At 47.2% G+C, this 18,681-nt stretch overlaps 1 protein-coding gene across 4 annotated transcripts in view; it reads right to left on the reverse strand.

Annotated features, from left to right (window-relative positions):
- The window catches only part of LOC143804712 (acyl-coenzyme A amino acid N-acyltransferase 1-like), a 49,895-nt gene extending 34,401 nt beyond the window's left edge, over nucleotides 1-15,494 (reverse strand). For all 4 annotated transcript variants that reach the window (XM_077283113.1, XM_077283097.1, XM_077283106.1 and 1 more), the window contains exon 1: nucleotides 15,377-15,494. The gene's annotated coding sequence lies outside the window, so the exon portion shown is untranslated. The remainder of the gene's footprint in view (nucleotides 1-15,376) is intronic.
- Between the last annotated feature and the right edge of the window lie 3,187 nt (nucleotides 15,495-18,681).

Here is an 18,681-nt window from a genome sequence, read left to right on the forward strand (position 1 = left end):
TAAGATTGACCTTCGTGGGGCGTATAATTTGGTGCGTATCAGGCAGGGGGATGAGTGGAAAACCGCATTTAATACGCCCGAGGGCCACTTTGAGTATTTGGTGATGCCTTTTGGTCTTTCAAATGCTCCGTCAGTTTTCCAGTCCTTTATGCATGATATTTTTCGCGATTATTTGGACAAATTTATGATTGTGTATCTGGATGATATTCTGATTTTTTCGGATGACTGGGACTCTCATGTCCAGCAAGTCAGGAGGGTTTTTCAGGTTTTGCGGTCTAATTCTTTGTGTGTGAAGGGTTCTAAGTGTGTTTTTGGGGTACAGAGGATTTCCTTTTTGGGATATATTTTTTCTCCCTCTTCCATTGAAATGGATCCTGTCAAGGTTCAAGCTATTTGTGATTGGACGCAGCCCTCTTCTCTTAAGAGTCTTCAGAAATTTTTGGGCTTTGCTAACTTTTATCGTCGATTTATTGCTGGTTTTTCGGATATTGTTAAGCCATTGACCGATTTGACTAAGAAGGGTGCTGATGTTGCTGATTGGTCCCCTGATGCTGTGGAGGCCTTTCGGAAGCTTAAGCGCCGTTTTTCCTCTGCCCCTGTGTTTAATTTTGTGGTGTCATACCTGCCGGGTTCTAAGAATGTTAAGGCGGATGCCCTTTCTAGGAGTTTTGAACCTGACTCGCCTGGTAACTCTGAGCCCACAGGTATCCTTAAGGATGGAGTGATATTGTCAGCCGTTTCTCCAGACCTGCGGCGGGCCTTGCAGGAGTTTCAGGCGGATAGACCGGATCGTTGCCCACCTGATAAACTGTTTGTCCCTGATGATTGGACCAGTAGAGTCATCTCTGAGGTTCATTCTTCTGCGTTGGCAGGTCATCCTGGAATCTTTGGTACCAGGGATTTGGTGGCAAGGTCCTTCTGGTGGCCTTCCCTGTCACGAGATGTGCGAGGCTTTGTGCAGTCTTGTGACGTTTGTGCTCGGGCCAAGCCTTGTTGTTCTCGGGCTAGTGGATTATTGTTGCCCTTGCCTATTCCTAAGATGCCTTGGACGCACATCTCGATGGATTTTATTTCAGATCTGCCTGTTTCTCAGAAAATGTCTGTCATCTGGGTGGTGTGTGACCGTTTCTCTAAGATGGTCCATTTGGTTCCTCTGCCCAAGTTGCCTTCTTCTTCCGAGTTGGTTCCTCTGTTTTTTCAAAATGTTGTTCGTTTGCATGGTATTCCTGAGAATATCGTTTCTGACAGAGGAACCCAATTTGTGTCTAGATTTTGGCGGGCATTCTGTGCTAGGATGGGCATAGATTTATCTTTTTCATCCGCTTTCCATCCTCAGACTAATGGCCAGACCGAGCGGACTAATCAGACCCTGGAGACATATCTGAGGTGTTTTGTGTCTGCTGACCAGGATGATTGGGTTGCTTTTTTGCCATTGGCGGAGTTCGCTCTCAATAATCGGGCCAGCTCTGCCACTTTGGTGTCCCCGTTTTTCTGTAATTCGGGGTTTCATCCTCGATTTTCCTCTGGTCAGGTGGAATCTTCGGATTGTCCTGGAGTGGATGCTGTGGTGGAGAGATTGCATCAGATCTGGGGGCAGGTGGTGGACAATTTGAAGTTGTCCCAGGAGAAGACTCAGCTTTTTGCCAACCGCCACCGTCGTGTTGGTCCTCGGCTTTGTGTTGGGGATTTGGTGTGGTTGTCTTCTCGTTTTGTCCCTATGAGGGTCTCTTCTCCTAAGTTTAAGCCTCGGTTCATCGGCCCGTATAAGATTTTGGAGATTCTTAACCCTGTTTCCTTCCGTTTGGACCTCCCTGCATCCTTTTCTATTCATAACGTTTTTCATCGGTCATTATTGCGCAGGTATGAGGTACCGGTTGTGCCTTCCGTTGAGCCTCCTGCTCCAGTGTTGGTTGAGGGTGAGTTGGAGTACGTTGTGGAGAAAATCTTAGACTCCCGTGTTTCCAGACGAAGACTCCAGTATCTGGTCAAGTGGAAGGGATACGGCCAGGAGGATAATTCTTGGGTGAATGCATCTGATGTTCATGCCTCTGATCTGGTTCGTGCCTTTCATAGGGCCCATCCTGATCGCCCTGGTGGTTCTGGTGAGGGTTCGGTGCCCCCTCTTTGAGGGGGGGGTACTGTTGTGAATTTGGATTCTGGGCTCCCCCGGTGGCTACTGGTGGAATTGAACTGGTGTCTTCATCTTCTCTGTTCACCTGTTCCCATCAAGATGTGGGAGTCGCTATATAACCTTGCTTCTCTGTTAGTTGCTTGCCGGTCATCAATGTTATCAGAAGCCTCTCTGTGCTTGTTCCTGCTCCTAGACAACTACTAGATAAGTTGGACTTTTGTCCATGTTTGTTTTTGCATTTTTGTTCCAGTTCACAGCTGTAGTTTTGTTACTGTGTCTGGAAAGCTCTTGTGAACAGGAATTGCCACTCTGGTGTTATGAGTTAATGCCAGAGTCTTAAAGTGATTTCTGGATGGTATTTTGATAGGGTTTTCAGCTGACCATGAAAGTGTCCTTTCTGTCTTCTGTTATCTAGTAAGTGGACCTCAAATTTGCTAAACCTATTTTCATACTACGTTTGTTATTTCATCTTAATTCACCGCCAATACATGTGGGGGGCCTCTGTCTCCTTTCGGGGTATTTCTCTAGAGGTGAGCTAGGACTAATATTTTCCTCTGCTAGCATTATTTAGTCCTCCGGCTGGCGCTGGGCATCTAGGGATAAAACGTAGGAATGCTACCCGGCCACTGCTAGTTGTGCGGTAGGTTTAGTTCATGGTCAAGCTCAGTTCCCATCTTCCAAGAGCTAGTTCCTATATATGCTTATGCTATGTTCTCTTGCCATTGAGATCATGACACTCTTCCCACTCCCGTGTAGCGGTGGGATATGGGGTAATAAGGGGTTAATGTCACCTTGCTATTGTAAGGTGACATTAAGCCGGGTTAATAACGGAGATGCGTCAATAAGACGCCTATCCGTTATTAATCCAATACTAATAAAGGGTTAATAAAACACGCAAACATTAGGAAAAAGTATTTTAATAATCTTCATTTAACCATACTTACCATACTTCAGCGCCTGCAAAAAACGTTAAATAATAAACCGTATACTACCTGTCCGCCATAGTCCAATTAATAACGAGTGTCCCACGACGACCTCCCCTATAGAACAGTGACATCAGGTGATGTCACTGCTCTATAGGACCCTAAGTGACACACTGACAGGAGACAATGGCTCCTGCAGTGCATCACTGAGGTTACTATAGTTCACTGGTCTCACTTTATGGCAAAAAGCTGCGTGGGAACTTTCTCATACAGCATGCCATAAAGTGAGACTAGGGACTATTTTCTCACAGGGGCATAGGAATACATTGTGGGGAATACATTGTGGAAGGATACCTTCCTCCCCTCATTGTGTTCCTGAGCCCCTGGAGAGTGGTCGCATCAGAAGATGCTCCTGCTCTCCACGGGAGATCGTCGAGGGACACTCGTTTTAATTAGATTTCTGCGGATCAGGGAGTATATTGTTTGTTTATTATTTTAATATTTTTTACAGATGACAATGGCTTCGGGGATCAAAGTGACAAGTGATGGTGAGTATGTAATCTATGTTATATGTACTGTATGTCTGTATGTTGTATGTATGTATGTATGTACTGTATGTGGCATGTCGCATGATGTCGCATGTTGTCGCATGGCGCATGTTGTCGCATGGCGCATGTTTGTCGCATGGCCCATGTTGTCACATGCTGCATGTCGTCGCATGCTGCATGTCGTCGCATGGCGCATGTCGTCGCATGCTGCATGTCATCGCATGTCATCACATGCTGCATGTCGCATGGCGCATGTTTGTCGCATGGCCCATGTTGTCGCATGCTGCATGTCGTCGCATGGCGCATGTTGTCGCATGCTGCATGTTGTCGCATGTCATCACATGCTGCATGTCGTCGCATGGCCCATGTCGTCGCATGCTGCATGTCGTCGCATTCTGCATGTCGTCGCATGTCATCACATGCTGCATGTCGTCGCATGGCGCATGTCGCATGCTGCATGTCGTCGCATGTCATCGCATGCTGCATGTTGTCGCATGGCCCATGTTGTCGCATGGCGCATGTCGCCGCATGGTGAGTGTCACCGCATGGTGAGTGTCGTTGCATGGTGAGTGTTGTATGTATGTATGTATGTACTGTATATGTTTATTTTTTTTATTTTTTTTTTTTACATTCAACACATTAGCCGGATGATGGGACTACTACTGTCCCATCATTGGCTAATGTGTCACTCACTGCCACTGTAGCAGGCAGAGCCCGATGGGACTTGTTGTCCCATCGGACGATGCACGCACACACACACACACACACACACACACACCACCCCCCCAGCACATACCAGCGCCGGCGACCGCACAGCGCCCGGGACCGCACAGCGCCGGGGACCGCACAGCACAGGCGCCCGCCCACACATCCCTGCCTAGCCCCGCCCGCCCCCAGCACAACCCTGCAGGCAGCCTCAGCCCCGCCCACAGCCCAGTCACTCTTTGAGTGACTGCTGTCTGTGGAGCCTGGGGACACGCCTGCTACTGACATTACGTCAATTTCCAGAGTCTGGAAATTGACGTGACGTCGGCGGAAATGAGCGGCGGCTGAAGCCTGGGGGTCATGTGACCCGGACTCAGCCACCAGCATAGCGCCGCTCACAGGCGAAAACGGCTAAGGAAGGTATTTACACAAATCATCAGGGGCCCCGGGGGGATACATAGGGGGGTTAATTGAAAGTAGTGGATAACCCCTTTAAGGAGAGCCAGAAGGTTGAAGCTCAGATTTATTCAGTTGAGGACAACACCAGGGAGCGGCAAACAGAGGTGTTAGGCCCCAACCACCAATTTTTTTTTAAAAATCACTTAAGGAGAGCCAGAAGGTTGAAGCTCAGATTTATTCAGTTGAGGACAACACCAGGGAGCGGCAAACAGAGGTATTAGGCCCCAACCACCAATTTTTTTAAAAAAAGCACTTAATGAGAGCCAGAAGGTTGAAGCTCAGATTTAGACAGTGGAGGAAAATTTTAATTAGGGACTGCAGACAGACTTAGTAGGCTGTCCCCTGTGGACCATGCATCCACCACATTAACCCATTGTGCCGTAATGGACACGTAACCTTCTGTGGCCATGCCTACAGGTCCATGCGTCTGTTGTCAGGGGCACCTTTGTACTCACAGATTGCCAGAGTGCATGGACAATGGAGGTGGTGCTGGTGGAGGGCTGGGATGGCTTTTCTTGCAAAAGAAGTGTCGACTGGGTAGCTCGTAGCGTGGGACAGCGTAGTCCATCATGGCTTTTTTAATATTACATAAAATAAAGAAATAGGCTCTTTGCACTTTAAAATAGGTTCCACGGGTACACAGGCAGCATTGTGGTCAGCGGAGGAGGAGGATTGCAAGGAGGGACCGCAGACAGGCGTACTAGGCCTAAAATAACTAAAAATAGGCTCAAGGCAGTTTTATATCGGTTACATGGATACACAGGCAGCATTGTGGTCAGCGGAGGAGGAGGATTGCAAGGAGGGACCGCAGACAGGCGTACTAGGCCTAAAATAACTAAAAATAGGCTCAAGGCAGTTTTATATCGGTTACATGGATACACAGGCAGCATTGTGGTCAGCGGAGGAGGAGGATTGCAAGGAGGGACCGCAGACAGGCGTACTAGGCCTAAAATAACTAAAAATAGGCTCAAGGCTGTTTTAAATTGGTTACATGGATACACAGGCAGCATTGTGGTCAGCAGAGGAGGAGGATTGCAAGGAGGGACCGCAGACAGGCGTACTAGGCCTAAAATAACTAAAAATAGGCTCAAGGCAGTTTTAAATCGGTTACATGGATACACAGGCCGCATTGTGGTCAGCGGAGGAGGGGGATTGCAAGGAGGGACCGCAGACAGGCGTACTAGGCCTAAAATAACTAAAAATAGGCTCAAGGCAGTTTTAAATCGGTTACATGGATACACAGGCAGCATTGTGGTCAGCGGAGGAGGAGGATTGCAAGGAGGGACCGCAGACAGGCGTACTAGGCCTAAAATAACTAAAAATAGGCTCAAGGCAGTTTTAAATCGGTTACATGGATACACAGGCAGCATTGTGGTCAGCAGAGGAGGAGGATTGCAAGGAGGGACCGCAGACAGGCGTACTAGGCCTAAAATAACTAAAAATAGGCTCAAGGCTGTTTTAAATCGGTTACATGGATACACAGGCAGCATTGTGGTCAGCGGAGGAGGGGGATTGCAAGGAGGGACCGCAGACAGGCGTACTAGGCCTAAAATAACTAAAAATAGGCTCAAGGCAGTTTTAAATTGGTTACATGGATACACAGGCAGCATTGTAGTCAGCGGAGGAGGAGGATTGCAAGGAGGGACCGCAGACAGGCGTACTAGGCCTAAAATAACTTAAAATAGGCTCAAGGCAGTTTTAAATCGGTTACATGGATACACAGGCAGCATTATGGTCAGCGGAGGAGGATTGCAAGGAGGGACCGCAGACAGGCGTACTAGGCCTAAAATAACTTAAAATAGGCTCAGGGCAGTTTTAAATTGGTTACATGGATACACAGGCAGCATTGTGGTCAGCGGAGGAGGAGGATTGCAAGGAGGGACCGCAGACAGGCGTACTAGGCCTAAAATAACTAAAAATAGGCTCAAGGCAGTTTTAAATCGGTTACATGGATACACAGGCAGCATTGTGGTCAGCGGAGGAGGAGTATTGCAAGGAGGGACCGCAGACAGGCGTACTAGGCCTAAAATAACTTAAAATAGGCTCAAGGCAGTTTTAAATCGGGTACATGGATACACAGGCAGCATTGTGGTCAGCGGAGGAGGATTGCAAGGAGGGACCGCAGACAGGCGTACTATGCCTAAAATAACTAAAATAGGCTCAAGGCAGTTTTAATTCGGTTACATGGATACACAGGCAGCATTGTGGTCAGCGGAGGAGGAGGATTGCAAGGAGGGACCGCAGACAGGCGTACTAGGCCTAAAATAACTTAAAATAGGCTCAAGGCAGTTTTAAATCGGTTACATGGATACACAGGCAGCATTGTGGTCAGCGGAGGAGGATTGCAAGGAGGGACCGCAGACAGGCGTACTAGGCCTAAAATAACTTAAAATAGGCTCAAGGCAGTTTTAAATCGGATACATGGATACACAGGCAGCATTGTGGTCAGCGGAGGAGGATTGCAAGGAGGGACCGCAGACAGGCTTTCTAGGCCTAAAATAAATAAAAATAGACTCAAGGCACTTAGAGTTATCTCGCAGGGGTACACAGGCAGCATTGGTGTGGTCAGCGGAGGACGATTGCAAGGAGTGTCTGACACAGTTAGTACTCACAAAAAATAAATAGATGTTAATGTCTCGCAAAAAAAAAAAAAAAAAAAAGTGTGGCATACTTAGGTACAGGGGTGGGCTCATCTGCTGAGTTTCTGACATAGTAATTTGGCAGTAGGTATTTACTGGTGTCAATATAGGACACTGACACAGACTACTTTAACTAGCATCATAGATGTCAACAAATTGGTATTGTCAGTGCCAGGCATTGAATGATGTCAGCGCATAGACTAAACATTGGTGGAGCTGTGAGAGATAATTTTGCACGTGGTAGAGCACAGTTTGAGCTGGGGGGGGTGAACTCTCTTGTGGCCGGCGGTACCGCCCCAGGGCCCCTCATGTTACAACGGTGTGTCTGACGTTGGGTGCGCGCCAGCACCGCCAGAGACACTTTATTGTACTATGAGGGACCCAGTGGCAGTGCCGTCGACCAAAAGCGGGCACACCCACCTCTTCAGACAAACGGCACTCTAACGGGTGCTTGCGCCAAGTGGCGAGACCGCGGCTCCGTGGGGGGAGTTTTCCCATTGAGGGAGGTGTAAACATGTCGTATGCTGGACAAACAGCTGCTGCAAATTAAGAGATTGGAACACTCAGTAAGACCAGTCCACAAGCAAGACCTTTTTATAGGAAAGCTAGGTGTCAGCCGAGAAAGGTGGGGCAAAATAATTTGAAATACAGGAGTGGTTCATTTTAATGAAGGTTAGATCATCCACATTTTGGGTAGCCAGACGAGTCCTTTTTTCGGTTAATATTGAACCAGCAGCACTGAATACTCTTTCTGATAGCACACTAGCTGCTGGGCAAGCAAGCTCCTGCAATGCATATTCTGCCAATTCAGGCCAGGTGTCTAATTTGGATGCCCAGTAATCAAATGGGAATGAGGGTTGAGGGAGAACATCGATAAGGGATGAAAAATAGTTAGTAACCATACTGGACAAATGTTGTCTCCTGTCACTTTGAATAGATGCTGCAGTACCTGTCCTGTCTGCGGTCATTGCGAAATCGCTCCACAACCTGGTCAGAAAACCCCTCTGTCCAACACCACTTCTGATTTGTGCACCTCTAACACCTCTGCCCTGTAGCCCCCTGCAGCTCGTGTGAGAACCATCACCGGCGCTGTGTGCTGGGAATGCCTGAATCAAACGGTCTACAAGAGTAGCTTGTTTGGTTGCTAATATTTGTTCGAGGTTCTCATGTGGCATAATATTTTGCAATTTGCCTTTATAGCGAGGGTCAAGGATGCAGGCCAACCAGTAATCGTCATTGCTCATCATTTTAATAATGCGTGGGTCCCTTTTGAGGATACGTAAGGTATAATTCGCCATGTGGGCCAAAGTTCCAGTTGTCAAATCTGCGGTTGTGCTGGTCTGAGGGGCAGTTACAGGCAAATCTACGTCACTTATCTCCCTTAAAAAAACAGAACCTGGCCTTGCAACGCCACTAATTTCGGTTGGCCCAGGAGAAGCTTCCTCCTCGTCCTCCTCCTCCTCCTCTTCGCCCGCTACCGCATCCTCTACACGGCCCTGACCAGACAATGGCTGACTGTCATCAAGGCTTTCCTCTTCCTCGGCTGCAGATGCCTGCTCCTTTATGTGCGTCAAACTTTGCATCAGCAGACGCATTAAGGGGATGCTCATGCTTATTATGGCGTTGTCTGCACTAACCAGTCGTGTGCATTCCTCAAAACACTGAAGGACTTGACACAGGTCTTGTAGCTTCGACCACTGCACACCTGACAACTCCATGTCTGCCATCCAACTGCCTGCCCGTGTATGTGTATTCTCCCGCAAAAACATAACAGCACGCCTCTGTTCGCACAGTCTCTGAAGCATGTGCAGTGTGGAGTTCCACCTTGTGGCAACGTCGATGATTAGGCGATGCTGGGGAAGGTTCAAAGACCGCTGATAGTTCTGCATACGGCTGGAGTGTACGGGCAAACGGCGGATATGCGAGCAAAGTCTGCGCACTTTGAGGAGCAGGTCGGGTAACCCCGGATAACTTTTCAGGAAGCACTGCACCACCAGGTTTAAGGTGTGAGCCAGGCAAGGAATGTGTTTCAGTTGGGAAAGGGCTATGGCAGCCATGAAATTCCTTCCGTTATCACTCACTACCTTGCCTGCCTCAAGATGTACAGTGCCCAGCCATGACTGAGTTTCTTTCTGCAAGAACTCGGACAGAACTTCCGCAGTGTGTCTGTTGTCGCCCAAACACTTCATTGCCAATACAGCCTGCTGACGCTTGCCATTAGCTGTCCCATAGTGGCACACCTGGTGTGCAACAGTGGCAGCTGCGGATGGAGTGGATGTGCGACTGCGGTCTGTGGACGAGCTCTCGCTTCTGCAGGAGGACGAGGAAGAGGAGGAGGGGGGGCGAACGCCTACAGCCAACTCTTTCCTTGACCGTGGGCTAGGCAGAACTGTCCCAATATTGCTGTCCCCTGTGGACCCTGCATCCACCACATTCACCCAGTGTGCCGTGATGGACACGTAACGTCCCTGGCCATGCCTACTGGTCCATGCATCTGTTGTCAGGTGCACCTTTGTAGTCACAGACTGCCTGAGTGCATGGACGATGCGGTCTTTAACATGCTGTTGGAGGGCTGGGATGGCTTTTCTAGAAAAGAAGTGTCAACTGGGTAGCTCATAGCGTGGTACAGCGTAGTCCATCAGCGCTTTGAAAGCTTCGCTTTCAACTAACCGGTAGGGCATCATCTCTAATGAGATTAGTCTAGCAATGTGGGCATTCAAACCCTGTGTACGCGGATGCGAGGATGAGTACTTCCTTTTCCTAACGAGAGTCTCATGAAGGGTGAGCTGGACTGGAGAGCTGCATACGGTGGAACTAGCGAGGGTGCCGGTGGACATGGGTGACTGAGAGAGGGTTGGAGATGGTATTCTTGCCGGTGCCCTACATGCAGTGTTTCCTACTACTAACCTGGTGATTCCCTGACTGCTTTGGCCTGGCGACGAAAGCTGCACAGATACTGCAGGTGGTGCGGGAAATGGTGGGCTTACAGGGAGGGAAGGGATGTAGCGTTGTGGACTAGCTTCATTGGCCGAGGGTGCTGCAACCTTTAGGGACGTTTGGTAGTTAGTCCAGGCTTGCAAATGCATGGTGGATAAATGTCTATGCATGCAACTTGTATTTAGACTTTTAAGATTCTGACCTCTGCTTAAGGTAGTTGAACATTTTTGACAGATGACTTTGCGCTGCTCATTTGGATGTTGTTTAAAAAAATGCCAGACTGCACTCTTTCTACTATCGGATACCTTTTCAGGCATTGCAGACTGAGCTTCTTTAACCGGATGGCCACGCTGTCCTCCAACTGGTTTTGGTTTTGCCAAGCGTTTTTGGCCAGATACGGGCCCGGCAGATGGAACCTGTTGTGATGTTGATTCCTGCTGTGGCTCCTCCTTTTCCACTTCAGAACTACTGCCGCCTGCACCCTGTTCCCCAAGGCTGCCAATCGGGGTCAACAACTGGGTCATCTATGACCTCCTCTTCTATGTCGTGTGCAACTTCGTCTGTGTTACCGTGTAAGCCGGTGGTATAGCGTTCGTGACGGGGCACCATAGTCTCCGCTGGTTTTGATTCTGCCTCAGTACACTGCGAAGGCAATGTTCTGGTCTGAGTCAAAGGAACAGCATAGTAATCTGGCTGTGGCTGTGCAGCTGTGCACTCCATGTCCGATTCAACTTCTAATGGGCATGGCCTGTTAACTGTTTCACTGTCTAACCCAGGAACGGTATGTGTAAAGAGCTCCATGGAGTAACCTGTTGTGTCGACTGACGCATCCTTCACTGTTGTTCTGGTTGAAGGACACAAGGAAGCGACTTGTTCCTGACCGGGAGCATCCACTGACGATGCACTGCTCTGACATTTGGCACTTTCCGAAGAGGAGGCGAAAGAGCTAGAGGCAGAGTCAGCAATGAAAGCCAATACTTGTTCCTGCTGCTCCGGCTTCAAAAGTGGTTTTCCTACTCCCAGAAAAGAGAGCGTTCGAGGCCTTGTGTAGCCAGACGACGAACCTGGCTCAACAACTCGAGACTTAGGTGCTGTACTGCTTTTACCACGACCACCTGATGCTCCACCACCACTACCATCATTACCAGCTGACAATGACCGCCCACGGCCACGACCTCTTCCACTAGACTTCCTCATTGTTTGCAAAACGTAACCAAAGTAATGGTATTTGTTACTGTAAAACAACTTATAAGGTGAACTCAAACTTCTGTAGGATTTATATATACCTTTATAGGTGCCTGACACTGAAAGTAAAATCAGGCCCAATGTTACACACTAGGTTTTCTGTGCCCCAATAATTTGAGACAGATGGCACACACAGGACCGGCACTCAAGCAGAAATGCCAATCTTAATCTCCCACTATTTTTTTTTTACAGGGAGAATTTACCCCCCCTCCAAAAAAATGGCCCAATATTACACACTGGTTTTCGGTGGCACACAAGGAGAGACAGATGCCACACACAGCACTGGCACAGAGGCAGACTTGCCAATCTTTATCTCCCACTATTAATTATTTTTTTTACAGGGAGAATTTACCAAAAAAAAAAAATTGCCCAATATTACACACTGGTTTTCGGTGGTACACAAGGAGAGACAGATGCCACACACAGGACTGGCACAGAGGCAGACTTGCCAATCTTTATCTCCCACTATTAATTATTTTTTTTACAGGGAGAATTTACCAAAAAAAAAAAATGGCCCAGTATTACACACTGGTTTTCGGTGGCACACAAGGAGAGACAGATGCCACACACAGCACTGGCACAGAGGCAGACATGCCAATCTTTATCTCCCACTATTAATTATTTTTTTTACAGGGAGAATTTACCCCCCCCCAAAAAAAAAAAATGGCCCAATATTACACACTGGTTTTCGGTGGCACACAAGGAGAGACAGATGCCACACACAGCACTGGCACAGAGGCAGACTTGCCAATCTTTATCTCCCTGCAGTAATCTCAGAAAAGTATGGCAGGCAGCTATAGAAAGGACTGCTGCACACAAAAGTGTGGACAAACAAACAAGATAGCTGTGCAGAAAGGAAGGAACAACAGGATTTGTGCTTTGAAAAAAGCAGTTGGTTTGCACAGCGGTGTACACACACACACACTGCTATCAGGGAGCCTTCTAGGGGCTGAGCCCAATGAGCTACAGCGCTGAGGAAAAAAAAATGTAGCTTCCACTGTCCCTGCAAACAAAAGGTGGTGTTGGACAGTGGAAATCGCTACAGCACAAGCGGTTTGGGGGTGAATGTACCCTGCCTACCACTGTCTATCCCTGCTTCTGATGAAGCGGCACCTCTCCCTACGCTCAGATCAGCAGCAGTAAGATGGCGGTCGGCGGGAACGCCCCTTTATAGCCCCTGTGACGCGGCAGAAAGCAAGCCAATCACTGCAATGCCCTTCTCTAAGATGGTGGGGACTGAGATCTATGTCATCACGCTGCCCACACTCTGCGTTCACCTTCATTGGCTGAGAAATGGAGCTTTTAGCGTCATTGAAACGCGACTTTGGCGCGAAAGTCGCGTACCGCATGGCCGACCCCACACAGGGATCGGGTCGGGTTTCATGAGACGCCGACTTTGCCAAAAGTCGGTGACTTATGAAAATGAACGATCCGTTTCGCTCAACCCTATTGGTAAGTCCAGTGCAGTACCCAGATGAAGGCACCGGAGCCACCGATGTATTGCAAGAATGAATGCACAATATGAATAGAGTCCAATAATGACTCATTGGCTTACTGCAACTGTGATAGCTCATCAGGCCACTATGTTCTGCCAAAAAGCATTTTTAATTCTGTTTGGGTATCAAAGGCAGTGCTTAATCTCTAGAGAATTTGCTCAACAGTTCTTCCCAAAATGGGACCAGGACTTCAATTCCAAATGAGCTGCTCCTGTCAATATCCCAATTAATTTTCCTGCTTTCTGCTCCATGTACCAGTCTAAATAGATCTGGATAAATCTATCTGGATCAATATCAATATATGTATCTGAACAAATATCTGCGCACAGTCTAAACATGGTCTGCATCTATTATCTACAATCTCTTAGTTCATGGGCATCCCCTAGGTATCACGCATTCTTCCCCTGTGTCCACAAACAATAAAACAAAGGGCAGCAATTGGGCACCCACTGTATAATGGTGACCCTCAGGGGTGGACAAGGGGTGGGATGTCATTATTGTGCAGCAACAATAACATTTAGTTTTCCGCAACAGCAATCCTATATCACAGTGCAGTCCGATTCCTATACACAGCAGCCACTCAGATACAGATCATAACGACCGTTCTGAGGAAAGCCTGGGACTTACAGTCACACATGTTGCTGATGGAAGCAGAGGGGCAGCGTAGCCCAGTGGAATGTGATGGGGCGGAGGGGATGTGAGCCCATATAATTATAAGGCACGAAACCAGGGCCGGACTGGGACTAAAATTCAGCCCTGGCATTTGAAGTCACACAGGCCCACTTGTCACATGGTGACTGTATAATATCTTTGTACACTTGTAGGCTACAAGAAGTGAGGGGAGTGTAACACGACTATATAACATATAATTACAGCTGTATCCAACATTACAGCTCAGTCCCCATAGAATGTAATACAGCACAGCCCCTATAGAATGTAATACAGCCAGCCCCCATAGACTATAATACAGCACAGCCCCATAGAATGTAATGCTGCACAGCCCCCATAGAATGTAATACAGCCAGCCCCCATAGACTATAATACAGCACAGCCCCATAGAATGTAATGCTGCACAGCCTCCATAGAATGTAATGCAGCACAGCCCCCATAGAATGTAATGCAGCACAGCCCCATAGAATGTAATACAGCCAGCCCCCATAGAATATAATGCAGCACAGGCCCATAGAATATAATGCAGCACAGGCCCATAGAATGGAATGCAGCACAGCCCCATAGAATGGAATGCAGCACAGCCCCATAGAATATAATGCAGCACAGCCCCATAGAATATAATGCAGCACAGCCCCATAGAATATAATGCAGCACAGCCCCATAGAATATAATGCAGCACAGTTCCATAGAATATAATGCAGCACAGGCCCATAGAATATAATGCAGCACAGGCCCATAGAATATAATGCAGCACAGCCCCCCCCCAAAAAAGCTCCACAATCCAGTCATCACTCATTGATAAAAAAAAACAAAAAACAGTCTACTCACCTTTCCTCCTGCCCCGCGCTGCTCTGGCTCTGGTCTCAGCAGTCGCAGTCTGCCCGCCCGGTCACACAGCAGGTGCGCGATGATATGACGTCATCGCGCACCCGCAGTGTCAGCGGAAGGCAGAGCGGGGAATGATGGGAGAGGAAGCGTCAGCAGACGCTCTCTCCTCCATCATTGCATTCAACTGTACCGGCGTCATAGTTGAATGCGGGGCCAGGAGTGCGCCGACAGCGGGGAGAGTGTGCCGACAGCGGCACACTCGAGCGGCCCACTACTGCCACCGGCCCTTCTGGGATTTGCCAGAACTGCCCGATGGCCAGTCCGGCCCTGCACGAAACGTTCTGTGACTGCTGTGAGCTGGGAGAGTTCTAGCAACTACTTACCGATATGTGCTCAGCCCCATAGAAAAAAGTCCTGGTAACCCCTCTAACTCTTAACTATAACCTCAATGCGGAACATGCATACAGCACTGTGCAGATAGGAATCGTTTCTATATTCTATCATGCTTATGTGCATTATCTGCAATGGCAGAAATTAATATAATGCCAACATAGAGAGGTAGCGAACAGTTCTGCTATATTTGAAAGCCACATATATAACAATATTGGGGCATGATACAGCGGCGTCTAAGATTAAGCTGTTGTGAACAGAGTTAACTCTCATCACAGCAATCACTCTCAGTTGCAAGCTGTATAACACTAAGCTGTATGGAGTGCGCTCAACGCGAGTGGGACAGTCTCAATTTAGGGGAGCTGTCTTTGTTGCCCAGGGCTGTGTCACGACTTTTACTCACTGTGCGGTGTATCGTCTCCTGCCGTGCAGTGAAGTCTGCGATGTCTGGTCTGCTGCCGTACAGCGAAGTATGTGATGTCTTGTCACCTCTCAGATTGATCTGTTTACTTGATAAATAGTTTCTCCTCCGAAGGGAGGAGCCGGCTTCTATGTGCTCTGTACACATGTACTTGCATTCATTTAATTAACTCATGACTTTTGGATATGGGATGGACCCCACTCCATCTTAAAACCACCATAACTACTGTAAACCTAGGTACTAAAATAAATACACAAAACACATTATTTTGGTTGTCAAAATGGCCACAGCTTTTTTTCAAATCACAGGATTAAATAATCACAGTAGGAGTCAGGTGGAGTGCTAGTACATTGGGATTCACAAGTACTGCGATATCCCCAGCTGTCTGACATGCAGCTCCAGGACAGACAGCCATAATGGGGTTGGCACGCACTGGCTTGCCATTCAAGCAGAGCCAGTAAACTTTCAGGGCACCAATGACCCTATTATCCTCACTCCTGTGCTTAACCACTGTGCCCACCCCTGATTGATGTTACCATTACAGCGTCCTTGAGGCTGGCCACCAAAGCCGAGCCTGCCCACCACCATGAGGTTTTACATCCTCTAATAGTTAAAATGAGTCCACCTTAACTTGTCTGCAACTTCCACCTGACTCCTAAACCGCCACCAGCGAGGCCATTTGACACCTTGAATGGACTCGACCCCCATCACCCATGCCTAATAAAGTCATCAACCAGTTCTGCTTGCTATGGAAAGAATGTGCATATGAGTAGCAAAATTCCAGGGCTACAAAAGATTAATTTTTACAATGCAACACTACCAAGTTATGATCGATAATACAACTATAACTACAACTAACTACAGCAAAATAACAGCCACTAAACATCCTGCAATGAGGATCCTATAATGGGGAATGCGGAAACTATACCATAATAAAGGGGTAGCCACAGTCTGACCACCTGTATAATGACATCTGTCATGCCCCAAAAACTATTATACCAATTCACAGATTTTAGTTCTAGAAACCACCATTACATACAGCAGCTTGGATGCAGTAACCAATTTTTAAACCCACTTACTATTACTACCCAAAAGTGATGAGTGTATATAAAGAGAAAGATACTATAAACAAGGAGTAATTAAAAGCCATACACAATATATCGACAGTATAACCGATCATTAAATAATTTAAATAATTTCTGTAATATTTGGACATAGTAAATGAAATAAGCCTATTGCAAAAAAGTCTACAAAGGCATTATTAATAAAGTTGCCACGCCATTGTTAATTGCTTTACAGGCACTTGATATCATAATACCATTAACCCTCTCTAACTGGGACAAAGGCATTGGGAATAGGCACATTGCCCTTCATGTTAATGCGCTTGATTACTTCACCCTTAGCCCCTCCCACTGGCTCAAGGGCATCGGGATGCACTTTATTACTTTTCCGTTAGTCACTCCCACTGACTCCCGGGCACCCATATTAGGTACCTTGCTCTTCAGTTTAAAGCCCCATATTACTACATTGTCCAGACGACAACCTTGAAAGAAACAGGAGTTGGTCAATATAAACAGTCAAAATCTTTGCCTCAGCATTCTCAAGTCACATGAAAAAAGAGCGTCCTTGAAGCTACCGATTGTATTGAAATGCATGCCTATTTTTTTTTTTTGTTCCAGCTATTGTTCCTAGCTCATAGGACCCAATTTAATTTGTAGGCATGTAAAATATGATTGCCATGACCACATGGACTTTACCCTAACAGGGTCTTGTAAGATATAAATGCTTCTGGAGACCAGGGGGCCATACCGTGATGGTCACTCCTCCACACCAGGGGGCCATACCAAAGATGGTTACCCCTCCATACCAGGGGGTCATAATATGATGTACACCCCACCATCCACGGGCCATACCCGAGATGTTTACTCCTCCACACAAAGGGTCATACTATGATAAATACCCCCCCAAAACAGAGGGTCCTTACCTGAGATGGTTACCCATACTGACCAAATTATAATTAGCTTCAAGGACCCACTAAAAAAGAAACAAATAAGTGGGGTTTTTTTTGTTTTTTTTAAATACACACCTTTATTAAAACAAACATGCAATAACCCAACAAAGCATAAATAACCTTAGCTCGCTGGAATGAGTCCCTGAAGCTCATAAGATCTGGCGATTACCAAACGTAAAGTGAACACAGAATGTACCAATTACTCCCAGCCGTTACCCCATTGGCTCGGGAGCACCATAACCACAGGGTTCCAATGTTCACTTGAACTTCCTGAGGATCCGACAAACCCTTGCCGAAACTCCCCTCCACATTGCACCAGATCCAGAACCATACTTAATACCAAAAGGAGGAATCCATATCCCAATGGATCCCCCAGACCAATTTGTAACCAACTTCAAGGACCCCCCCAACTGCCCAGCTCCAGGTAATCCACTCAGTCTGTGCTATCCACCATCATAGGTAATATAAAATTAAGCACTTGGTGGGTATACACCATTCATGCAAATATATGAAGGGGACAATATAAGAATTAAAAGAACATACAATAAAACATCAAAGCATAAAGAACATTAACATGCTGGGAGGAGTCCTTGAAGCTCATAAGATCTGGTGATTACCAAACAAAAAGTGAACATAAAATGTACCAACAATTACTCCCAGCCGTTACCCCACTAGCTCGGGAACACCACAACCACAGGGTTCCAATGTTCACTTGAACTTCCTGAGGATTCAACAAACCCTTGCTGAAAACCCCCTCTACCATTCACCAGATCAAGAACCAAATTAAATTCCAAAAAGAGGAATCCATATCCCAATGGATCCCCCAGACCAATTTATAACCAACTTCAAGGACCCCCCCAACTGCACAAGATGTGGGATAAGTGAAGATGAAAATGCCATGTAAGTTTACAACCAAGGTATATTACAGGTTGATACTGGAAAATGTCCCACCATAAGGTCAGATAAATTTGATGATTGGCAATGCTGTGTTATATGCTGTAACAATAAAGGAGAAGCCGCCTGCTCCTCTACATCCTCTACATAGAGACAGGCTCTCAAATCACCAGCTGCACATACATCGTAAGAAAATATAATATGTAGGTCTAGTATAAGCTGCCTGCAGCCATAAGTGTATGTGCAGAAAACTGCAAGGTCTGTGTCCCCAGTCAGTCACGCTACCTACATACAATAGACGAGAGACAGGGCTGAAAACTGGGCCCATGATGTGTTCTCCAGCGTAAGGTGCAGCATCACACTAGGAGTGCCCACTCACTGC

Source organism: Ranitomeya variabilis, chromosome 1 (assembly GCF_051348905.1).
Source record: "Ranitomeya variabilis isolate aRanVar5 chromosome 1, aRanVar5.hap1, whole genome shotgun sequence".
In the NCBI taxonomy this organism is placed as follows: Eukaryota; Metazoa; Chordata; class Amphibia; order Anura; family Dendrobatidae; genus Ranitomeya; species Ranitomeya variabilis.